Source organism: Helianthus annuus, chromosome 15, assembly GCF_002127325.2.
Source record: "Helianthus annuus cultivar XRQ/B chromosome 15, HanXRQr2.0-SUNRISE, whole genome shotgun sequence".
Taxonomy (NCBI): Eukaryota; Viridiplantae; Streptophyta; class Magnoliopsida; order Asterales; family Asteraceae; genus Helianthus; species Helianthus annuus.
The window spans coordinates 102,872,075-102,884,910 of record NC_035447.2 but is presented as its reverse complement, the minus strand read 5'-3'; positions in this window follow the sequence as shown (position 1 = coordinate 102,884,910).

Here is a 12,836-nt window from a genome sequence, read left to right as displayed (position 1 = left end):
GCACAATCACATTCAGGATCCTGGATCCTTCCAATCCTGAGATATATACAACATGGGGAGATTCCTACTGGAGAAAATCCTAGAGCTTTCAAAGTCAAGGTATCTCAATTTACAATACTAAATAACATGTTATATAAACGATCTCTTGCAGGTGCATATGTAAGGTGCATCGAGGATCAAGAAATTCAAGAAGTCTTAAAGGATTTTCACGAAGGAGACTGTGGAAATCACACTAGGACAGAGCATTATTTTCAAGGATCCCTAGAACAGGATACTATTGGCCTACTATGAAGAAGGATGTTGTGGATTACACAAAGAAATGTGATACTTGTCAAAGACATAGCAATATCCTCCATCAGCCAGCGGAACTCTTGCATCCTATATCCTCTTCCTGGCCATTCATGAGATGGGGAATGGACATAGTTATCAAACTTCCAAAGGCACCAGGAGGGAAAGAGTTTATGCTAGCCATGATAAACTACTTCTCTAAGTGGATAAAAGTAGAAGCTTTTGCTCAAGGCAGAGAAAAGGAAGTTATATCTGTCACACCCCCAAAATCCACCATGCGGAGTATCACCGCTTGGAGGCGTGACATGACCAGGATCGAGCCACCAATCATATTGAATAACGTAATTAAGTAAATAAAACCAACCACAATACAATTGGTGACCAAAAGAAAGTAACCAACTTTAAGTTAACAGCGGAAATGTAAAACCAAAACATAAGTTCAATAAGTTCATAAAGTTCAAATGATAAGCACGGAATATAACAGTCCATATCCCACAACGACCTCCTCCTCGTTCAAGCTCCATAAGCATCTAACGACCTGTAAGGCATGTAACAACGAGTCAACAACAAAGTTGAGTGAGTTCACAGTTGGTTGTTTAGTTTTAAGTTGTTTCCGAAAACATGTTTTATCTTTTGCTGGCTTACTTGCCATGGGGGTTACCCCATAGTTGAAAATAAGATTAACCAGTTCCTTCTTTATTACCCAAACCATATCCATAATCAGTGGGGGCTTCCCCATGTGAACCACTAGACCGTTACCATATCGACTACTAACGAAAGTAAGTTGTGCCCTACGTCAGTGTCTATCATCATTGACAGTTTGCCATAGTCCATTAGCACACGCTCGTCCGACTGGCACGGTGTGAGGTTTGTTAAACCTAATAGCGCTATTAACTAATGACCCGCTCGCCATTGGCCTCGGCGATTAAGTCGATATAAAATGAGGGACTTAATGATAGAGTTTTGTCTAGTAAGTTTTAAGGTTGTTGTCATACCTAAGGAGGACGAACTATGTATTCTACCCAAGGAGGACGAACGTACTTATTCTACCCAAGGAGAATACGCAGGATTAATATTGGCATCCTACCCATGGAGGACGGCGGTACATATCCTACCCAAGGAGGATATGTAGGTTTCGTTCTAATTCTTAATCCTATTCCCAACCACCGGGAATCCCATGCCTTAGAAAGTGTGTGAACTCACCTTGGTTTGCTCGGTTAGATTAGTTACTCTAATAATCAGAAATCAAGCACGTCCTAATAAGGTACAGATAACAATCAGTTTTTCGTGCATGAATAACACGTATCCTACGTACGGTTTATCTACTCACTATTTCTATCACATACCACACAATACAAATGTCACACTCTGACTTTTGTGGAAAGATCATAGTTAAAAAGAAATACACTTGTTAAAAAAATATTTCTATGTGTTGGAATTTTTAGAAAATTTTACCAGAGTTTCCTTTGTAAATGGAGGTGTCCATGCTAATAAGCATATCATTTTCTTTTCCAAAAATCATTCAACAATCAACAACAATTTACCAAGAGCAAACTATTCCATTTACAAACCAACATGAACTTGATGTTTCATAAAAATGCGTAGTAACTTGGTATGGCGTTTAGTGGGTTTAGTTACCCTCCAAAGTGTATCTACTTTATTTAAAATCTCATTCTCGGGATTTTTAGACGTTCACAACTTGTGAACATATTTTACAAAAATATTTATTTACAACATTTTCATGTGTCACTAGTATCCATATACTTACTTTATTTCCAAAAATAGTGTAAAGATCATGATCTTTCAAAAACCGTCTTTTAAGCTTGGTTATTTAGGAAAATCATTCACAAGTTTTAGATCTACAAATTTACTAGATCACTTTGTTTGTTATTTTACAAGAAATCATTTTGTCATCAAGTTCATGTCTAAATATGGAGGTGATTCTTTTATGTAAACCCCTAATCACCTCCTACTTGTTAAATCATGTTTCTAATCATAAGTTAATGTGATAACCAGTGATTTACGGCTCTTAATTACGTGATTAACAGGTGATTAATGCGATAATAAATAGTGTTTACGACGCAAATTAACTTAATTAGGGCCTCGGTAAGCTTAGGAACGCTTATGCGGTTCTACAGTGCGCGTGTGACGATCTGCGGAGATACTGATGGAAATTAAACAGTAATAAACTGAAACCATACGAAATACAGACAACACCACAAAATATGGATGTTACACGAATACTTTATGCTCATGGAGTTTGGGTCACGATATCGGTCTCGTAGGAATTACGGGCCACTTACACATGAGATGGACTTGTGGGCCCCGGGCCCAAGCCCAAAACCCACAAGCCTAAACCTACTCATAAGATATTAGATCTTATCAAATCTTTATAAGATCTCTGCAAAATCAACTAAATCTTATAAAATCTCTACATAAGATCTTGACTCAAAGGATAAAACTTCCGACTTGAATGTAATTTGAGTACATAAGAGACAATTAAAAACATTCCATCTGCCCTCATTCTATTAATACTCAAATAACACACACACTTCAAACAAGCACAGGGCCAAACCTCCCCTTCAATCTCTCTCACCCTCACCCTCTCCCCCTCGTCATCTTGATCGGCGACTGGAGATCGGAGCTCCGGCACCCCATTCTTGCCCGGCGAGACACCTCCGACGTCACAAACACACACACCACAAGCTGTACACCCATACCCCTCTCCTCCGACGCACACATACCCCCCCGACCCGTTTTCTTCTCAAGTGGAACCATCAGCGGAGCTGACTGCGGCGGTGGTGGCTCACGGTGGGGAGCGATGGTTCAAGCGAGAAGAGAGAGAAAGAACGACGTCAGTGGCAGCGACGCCGCCGCTCACGGCGGCAGCAGGAGTGACAACGGCGGCGGTCCTTCTGGTCCGACAAGCTTCTGGTAACACTCCCGTACCCTGTTTTTTTATATTTTTCAGAAGAACTGATGATGGTGGAGACTTATTGTTGTTGAAGATGATATTCTTGTCGACTGAAGGTTAACAATGGCTGTGGTGGTTCCGGTGACAGTAGGTTGGTTATGTTGGTTTGGCTCGGGTCACGGTGCGGTGGGTTCAGTCAAATCAGGTCAGAGCTGGTCAAAGACGGTCAACAACAGATTATTTTGGTTTCGGGTCTCGATCAACTTTTCCGTGTTTCGACATGAAGATTGGTAAATAATTAACATCAAGAATAACATTTACGTTTTAACATAGTTTTTATGGATTACGTGAAATACGAGCTCTCCAACCGAACAAATTAGTGAATTTTAGTGAAAAATTTACTTGGATTATTTGTTATCATTGTTTATACAAATTGAATATACAAAACCGTTGTTGAATCTTGATTGAATCTTGTTAAAATAACGACAACTTGTGTTGTCGGGGCGTCCAAAAACAGAGGAAACTCTGCTCGTTTTTCGAGAAAAACCGTAAAACAAAATGCGTTTTATTATAAAACGACAACTATCGGATTCAAATAACTTTCGCAAAACAAGATGTAAGCGCATATTGTGTACGGCAACACCTTATAACAAACAAGAAACAACGATGACACAGAATTCTTTTTATAAAAATAAATATAGTTATTTCCGATAACCAACGAAACGAGGATTCTTTTACTTAATAAATATAGTTTATATATTTATTTCGAGTATCAAACAACACGATTTTGTCTTATAAAAATAAATATAGTATATATATTTATTTCAAACACCACGAATTCTTTTATAAAAATAAATATATTTTATATATTTCAAACGCCAAACAACTTGTATTCTTTTATGAAATAAATATAATTATCGTATTTATATTAAACAACATCAACAGGAAAACGCTATTAAATAAATATAAGTTGTTATATTTATTTCGAACGCCTAAACGGCATATACCTATATTTTGATGACGACCATATAAGACACGATATATGATACGAGTTGTATATTAATTTTATATATTCGTTACATATACTTACAACTTCTCAATACGGCTAACACGAATATAACTTAATCATTTTCAACAAACCGTCGAATCATTCGGTCAATGATTCAGTAGAGCTCGGTAACACGTAGATTTCTTACCGCATTAATTAGAAACTTATAAGATATTCCATGTTAGGAATATTGTAGAATGCACGCTAGCGAGTCTCGTCTTGGAAGCGACATCACGAAGTCGTATTTAGCTAGCTTTGCACAGGAATATTCAGGTGAGTTCATAACCCCACCTTCTTACGGTTTTACATTTTTATAAATGTTTTGGGGTGGAAAGACATGCACTTTTTTCAAAGCATACAAGAATTACGTATTTCTAAACCATTTTACAAGCAAGTTTTAACGGACACAAATGGTTTACGAAAAGCTTATACCGGTTTTTGCAAACAAGCGTAATTTTTCGAAATGTGCATACACACGAATTCTAGTTTTCTAAACTACGTGAAAATACAAGTACAAGAGTTTAAAAATACATAAGTTATGGTATGATGGATACAAAAAAAGAAGCACTCTTGGTGATAACTAGTACCAAGTATGATGCGTTTTGAGGGATGATACGAGAAATCGTGTCACGAATAGGGTACCATAAGCACCATTAATCGTGTACATACTTAGACCGCAGAACAAAATGTTAGATCTAACGGGTGTAGGGCAGCCACACTCTTGGTGAGAACGAGTACCAAACAGTGTTTTTGTGTCTTAGAATATGCCAACTAGAAAAATGCATATGGTTTGGTTGCTTTCTATGTCGTGTCACATGTTAATGGCCTTGCAACCCATTAACAACATGATACATACAAGAATACTTGATTTATACAAGAATACCTTATTTATACAAGATTCATACCACAAGAATACTTGATTTATACGAGAATACCTGATTTATACAAGAACACATGATTTATACGAGAATACTTGATTTATACGAGAATACTTGATTTATACAAGAATACATGATTTACACAAGAATACTGGATTTTACGAACATAAAGCGTTACAAGTACAAAGTTTCCATACAACGTGACAAGAAAATGATTTTAAATTCGTTTTCTCAACAATACTTCAAAAACCGGTCATTCAAAAACATTCATTTCAAATCTTTTACAAACAAACTATGAACTCGCTCAACTTTATGTTGATTTTTCGCATGTTTCTTTCTCAGGTTTCATTTCTAATACAAGGCACGGTTGGAATAGGAGAACCATTGGAGATACGAGTACTTAGTGGCGTTCGCATTCTAAAAGTCTTAGCTTATTTTGCTTCCACTGTGCAATGAAGATACCAGTCCAGTCACGCCAATGCTCTGATATTTCGGGGTGTGACAGATTGGTATCAGAGCTATAGGTTACAGCGAATAGGGTTCTCTGTAGAGATACCTAGGCTCTAACCTCATATTTCTCTGGGGACTTAGATTATTAAAACGTTGAATACATACAGAAAGTCTAGTACTCGAATATGGTCTCCAACCGTTGCCGAAAAACAAACAGTCAAGAATTTGTTTTCAAACATACGCTATTGTGGTGTTATACACATGGCGCACAAAAACAATTACATACAGTACATAAAACTCTGAGAGTTTAGGAAACATGCATTTAAAGACCTTCGGAAACTTATTTTGAAGTTCATTAAAGGTCATCACGTAGGAACCGCGAATATAAACTCGGGCACACACTATTATCCATATTGCCTATGATATTTTGACTTCCTGAGCAGGCAGCCTACGAATAACGAAACGCTAGTGCACAAGTATACGTGAAACTTAAGCTATACATCAACGGAGGTTTAAGTACGTCACATACGACTTTCGAGGAAGCGGTGGTTTGGCACGCGGTCCTGCAAACGACACGAGTCATGCTAAAGAGAAGACGCATGCCTTCGTATTCCCCCTGTCTCATTAACGACGAATACGCTAAGGTAATGTCACCTAACAACTGGTTATCACATGCAACCCCAGGTAAAGTCCTTAAAATTTCTTTTATTGAAATTCCGACTTTTACATCTAGTGAGTAGAATTTCGCATCTCTACTCCTCTTAGTGGTCATTGTATCACAATCGTTTCTATCATTTTAGCGGATAATCATTGCTTCATTTCTTGAAAATTCATATGTTACGCATGCATCGTTTGTTACGCATAAGGTTTCGTTTCGAATAAAGCGTTTCATTAAAGTTCAAATATTATTTCGCTAAATCTAATTATTGATTTGTGATTCGAATGACCCGCATTATTGTAATTGTTGGCTCCTTTGTTATCTAGTCAACACATTTTCTTGAAAATTCTTTTCTTTTCAAGTTACATACATGGTTTTTCGTTGTGACCATGCCGAAAGTTTTCTTGTCGATACATGTAATTATTGTCGGCGCAAAAGTCAAGTTCAATTGTTTGAACTTGTTCATTACACATATTCACTTCAAGACACCATATGATGTATTGAAAACATCATATTCAAATTCGTTTTAACAAGCGTCTCATTGTTCTGAGTCGTAGTAGATTTGTTTGGTCTACGACTCCATCAAGTCGTTTGTTGATTTCGACACCTTGTGGTGTCAGTATAAACTCGTAGCTTGGGCTAATCATGATTGAGCGTTTTATGCAAAACACAGGTGATACTTGTTCGATCACCGCTATATTTGAATTGTTTCATTCACTATGACACCTTGTGGCGTCGGTAGAACTTGCAGCTTGGGCTGATCATGATCGAGCGTTTCATGCAAACTAGTACATTTGAGCTTGTTGAAATCTAAGTTCATTTATTGGATGCGATCATTTCTAGAAATCATTTGAATCTAGTGATGCGTCCTTGAATTCACATCATTCGAATAAGTCTTGATTCGATTTCATGATCGTTCACTTTGGTATTATTCGCATTTACTTACCCTTAACGTAACTCTAAGGAGTTAACGTAGTCTAAATTTCGAGGACGAAATTTCATTAACAGGGGGAGAATGTGAGAACCGGTGATTTACGGCTCTTAATTACGTGATTAACTGGTGATTAACGCGATAATAAATAGTGTTTACGATGCAAATTAACTTAATTAGGGCCTCGGTAAGCTTAGGAACGCCTATGCGGTTCTACAGTGCGCGTGTGACGATCTGCGGAGATACCGATGGAAATTAAACAGTAATAAACTGAAACCGTATGAAATACTGACAACACCACAAAATATGGATGTTACACGAATATTTTATGCTCATGGAGTTTGGGTCACGATATCGGGTCTCGTAGGAATTACGGGCCACTTACACATGAGATGGACTTGTGGACCCCGGGCCCAAGCCCAAAACCCACAAGCCTAAACCTACTCATAAGATATTAGATCTTATCAAATCTTTATAAGTTCTCTGCAAAATCAACTAAATCTTATAAAATCTCTACATAAGATCTTGACTCAAAGGATAAAACTTCCGACTTGAATGTAATCTGAGTATATAAGAGACAATTAAAAACATTCCATCTGCCCTCATTCTATTAATACTCAAACAACACACACACTTCAAACAAGCACAGAGCCAAACCTCCCCTTCAATCTCTCTCACCCTATCCCCCTCGTCATCTTGATCGGCGACCGGAGATCGGAGCTCCGACGCCCTATTCTTGCCCGGCGAGACACCTCTGACGTCACAAACACACACACCACAAGCTGTACACCCATACCCCTCTCCTCCGATGCACACATACCCCCCCCCCCCGACCCGTTTTCTTCTCCGGTGGAACCATCAGCGGAGCTGACTGCGGCGGTGGTGGCTCACGGTGGTGAGCGACGGTTCAAGGGAGAAGAGAGAGAAAGAACGACGTCAGTGACAGCGACGCCGCCGCTCACGGTGGCGGCAGGAGTGACGACGGCGGCGGTCCTTCTGGTCCGACAAGCTTCTGGTAACACTCTCGTACCCTGTATTTTTTAATATTTTTCAGAAGAACTGATGATGGTGGAGACTTATTGTTGTTGAAGATGATGTTCTTGTCGACTGAAGGTTAACAGTGGCTATGGTGGTTCCGAAGAGAGTAGGTTGGTTATGTTGGTTCGGCTCGGGTCACGGTGCGGTGGGTTCAGTCAAATCAGATCAGAGCTGGTCAAAGACGGTCAACGACAGATTATTTCGGTTTCGGGTCTCGGTCAACTTTTCCGTGTTTCGACATGAAGATTGGTAAATAATTAACATCAAGAATAACATTTACATTTTAACATAGTTTTTATGGATTACGTGAAATACGAGCTCTCGAACCGAACAAATTAGTGAATTTCAGTTAAAAATTTACTTGGATTATTTATTATCACTGTTTATACAAATTGAATATACAAAACCGTTGTTGAATCTTGATTGAATCTTGTTAAAATAACGACAACTTGTGTTGTCGGGGCGTCCAAAAACAGAGGAAACTCTGCCCGTTTTTCGAGAAAAACTATAAAACAAAATGCGTTTTATTATAAAACGACAACTATCGGATTCAAACAACTTTCGCAAAACAAGATGTAAGCGCATATTGTGTACGGCAACACCTTATAACAAACAAGAAAAAACGATGACACGGAATTCTTTTTATAAAAATAAATATAGTTATTTCCAATAACCAACGAAACGACGATTCTTTTACTTAATAAATATAGTTTATATATTTATTTCGAGTATCAAACAACACGATTTCGTCTTACAAAAATAAATATAGTATATATATTTATTTCAAACACCATGAATTCTTTTATAAAAATAAATATATTTTATATATTTCAAATGCCAAACAACTCATATTCTTTTATGAAATAAATGTAATTATCGTATTTATTTTAAACGACATCAACACGAAAACGCTATTAAATAAATATAAGTTGTTATATTATTTCGAACGCCTAAATGGCATATACCTATATTTTGATGACGACGATATAAGACACGATATATGATACGAGTTGTATATTAATTTTATATATTCGTTACATATACTTACAACTTCTCAAGATGGCTAACGCGAATATAACTTAATCATTTTCAACAAACCGTCGAATCGTTCGGTCAACGATTCGGTAGAGCTTGGTAACAAGTAGATTTGTTATCGCATTATGTTGGTGCACTACATCTGTCGACTTCGTCTTGTATCGAGTCTTACATTGTATTGTATAGATTAGGGCGTGTTTTACGAGAAAATAGGAAATGTATGTGTATAGAACATAGGTTTCGCTCATAGGGACATTTAGTAAGTGGTTTCGCTTATCTGTACATGAGAGGTTTCGCTTATATGAACATGTGTCCATTGGAGCGAAACCACCATGTCTATATATAGTGGTCTTTCAAGCGAAACCTTATCGATTGCCTTGTATTCCATGCCGAAGTGCTGTCGATGTGAGGTTTGAGCTGTAAATGTTGTCAGATAAATAAAATCAGCATATTTAGTGAAGAACAATATGTTTCTACCTTCGTTTCTTGTTATTCCGCACCTGAAACGAAGTTGAACGCCTCTGAACGACTCTTTCGGGTCAGAACACGATCCTACAAGTGGTATCAGAGCTCAGGAGGAGGAGGAGTTCTACAGAGATTAGCTGGAATTCATCGAGATTTCTTACTTCTACACCTTCTTTCATCAATTCAGAAAGTTTTACCGGTCAAAATTGGATCAAAATTTCACAGACTGTGCATAATTGGACATAATCAAATCCCTGAAAGTTTGACATTGAAATACAAACTAAAATGGACCAAATGATCTTCGGATTAGGTTTCGCTTTTATGGACACTTAGGGGTTTCGCTCCAAAGATCATCTAGTTTCGCTCTTGTGTCTCAAAATTGAGAGGTTTCGCTCCAAATTGCTTGATAGTTTCGCTCTTATGGTATCAAGTTTGAGGTTTCGCTCATTTGTACATCAATAGTTCCGCTCTTGTGTACAACATCAAGGTTTCGCTTTTAAGGACTTGCTGAGGTTTCACTTATTGGCGCAAGCACTGGTTTCGCTCATTTGAACTTTGGAGTTTCACTTTTAGGACATCAAGTGTTTCGCTTTTGTGTCATCAATCACCTGATTTCGCTTATTTGTCACAGATTTTGAAATACGTGTTGAAAAGTCTTGGATACCGAGTTCTATAACGCGTTTGCAACACCGTCTGGTCCAGCTGCTATTGCCCAAGCTATGAACTTAGAAAATGAAACGGGAACCACCCGAAAGCCCCCGAAATTGATGAGTATCGAAGAATATTATGGGTGGAAAGACAGATTCGAGAACTGGGTTCAGGCAAACCATCTTTGGTCATGGGAATGTATACTGAAAAAATACGTGTTGCCTCGAACAGATTTACAGGTTCTTAAAGAGTTATCTGAGTTCACGGATCAGGAACGGGTTATGTACAAAGCTGAGAAAATGATGATAAGTTTGTTGCAACAAGCTATCAAAGAAGACATATTCATTCTGCTACAGCACGACAGAACTACAAAGTCGATCTGGGATGCACTTAAAGTCAAATTTTAGGGTAGCGAGAACATGATAAAAAGCAAGAAGGCGCTGCTTAAGAAAGAGTTTGATCTGTCCAGCAGTCTACCGGGTGAAGATACAAAGAAGCTGATTGAGAGATACTGCCACCTTGTACGATCAATGTCGATGTTGAGTATTACTAAAGATCGTGAAGAGTGGGTAGATAAGCTTGCTGATGCACTGCCGGAGAAAGAATGGGGAACGTATTTGATGGTTTTGAAGAATACAGGTGTGTATGATAATCTAATGATTTCTCAGTTCATCGAAAAGATCGAGAGTCAGGATCTGGAAGAACATAAGATTGCTAGGATGAATAGTCCGAGTGGTCAACAGGATGTGAAGATGTACTATAAGGGTAGTATTCCAGTTCCAGAAGCTGAGAGAAGTCCGAACATTCAGACTGCTTTTAGTGCTGGGGATTCATCAGAAAAAGCTGATCAGAGTTCTAACAAAAGTAGAAGTGGATTCTCATCATTTCCTAGTGTCAATCCTAAAGAGTCAAACACGAGTTTTCAGTCTCAAAGTACAAAGACAGGAAATGGTTATGTGATTCAATGTAACATAGCTCTAAATCTTCCAGAGGGTCAAAGTTTTCCTGAGGACACTGCAAAAGACCATATGGCTTTACTTGGATCAGTGTTGTTATCTTATGAGGGTCTAGTGGCTGGTCGGATCGGAAATCCTATGCTCACCAAAGAGGATTACGATCAAATAGATGCCGAAGAGATGGAATTAATGGATATCAAATGGTGTCTTGCTAGTGTTCTTAGACGTGCTGAAAAGTTCAAAACGATTACCGGGAGAAATGACTTTCTTGATGCTCATGTATCTACTTTAGGTTTTGATAAATCTAAAGTTACTTGTTTTCGATGCAGGGAGAAAGGCCATTTCAAGCGGGAATGCAAGAACAGGGAATCTAGCGGTGCTCAGAATCCATTTGGTAAAGATGATTACTAGCGGAAAGCCATTTATCAGCAAGTTGGTCAATCACAAGATTCACAGACGGCTCATGGTAGGAAGATTGAAGATTATAAGAGAGCATGTTTGGTAGATTTCAAGTGGAGCAATTACATATCTCCTGATAGCAAAGCATGTTTAGTTGATCAAGATGATGAACAACTACCTGAAGGCTTCATCTGGGATATGTTTATTGATGAAAAGGGTGATTTCAAAGCTTTCATTGCTAAGATCGTTAGAGAACCAGACATGTTTGCCACCTGGATGAAATCTATTGGTGAGACAGTGAAAAGTGTGGAGGAACAGTCTGTTACATCTGACGAAAGCTCAGAAAGTGTTGATGAAAATTTACAGAGTTCAGAGGAGAGTGTACAAAATGATGTTAACTCAGAAAAAAAGTTGTATTTATCAAACACCATCTGATTCTAGTTTATCAGATGCTGATTCTGAAAAGTCTGCACAGTTTGATCAATCACCTCCAGATGATAGCAGTAGTGATGATGAGGAGGAAAAGCATATTAACATTACTAAATCTCATCTTTCTGCTGAAAGTTTTCATTTCTATTTTGCAGATCGTATGGAGAAGCTAAAGGAGAAACGAGCTGCTAAAGAACAACAACAACAGAAATCTGAAGATGTTGTTCAAAATGAGAATGTTGAAAGTGTTGCTGAGAAGACTACTGAAGCTGAGAAGGTGAAAGAAGAAGAAAAAGTGATTGAAGTGGTAAAGACAATTGAGGTTGAGAAGATTGTTGAAGTTGTCAAACCTTGCACAAAGTGTCTTGAAACTTGCAAGGAATGTGCAACAAAGAATGAGATAATTGCTGAATATGAAAAGAAGAAGGAGCAGTTGCTGTTCAATCTCAATTATGTGAAAGAATCTTATGATGTCTTGAACAAAACAGTAACTGGTCTCCAAAAGACGAACTCAGAAAGAGAACAAGAACTAACGATGATGAATGCTGTGATGATGACAAAGCAGAAAGCCATTAACTTCTACATCGATGAAAGTGCTAAGTGGAAGCAAGAGTTGGAGACAGAGAAGATTGAGAATGAGAGAATTAGACGTCTATTACAAAGTTATTCTAGTTCTGATTATCTCATTGATCGTATTTA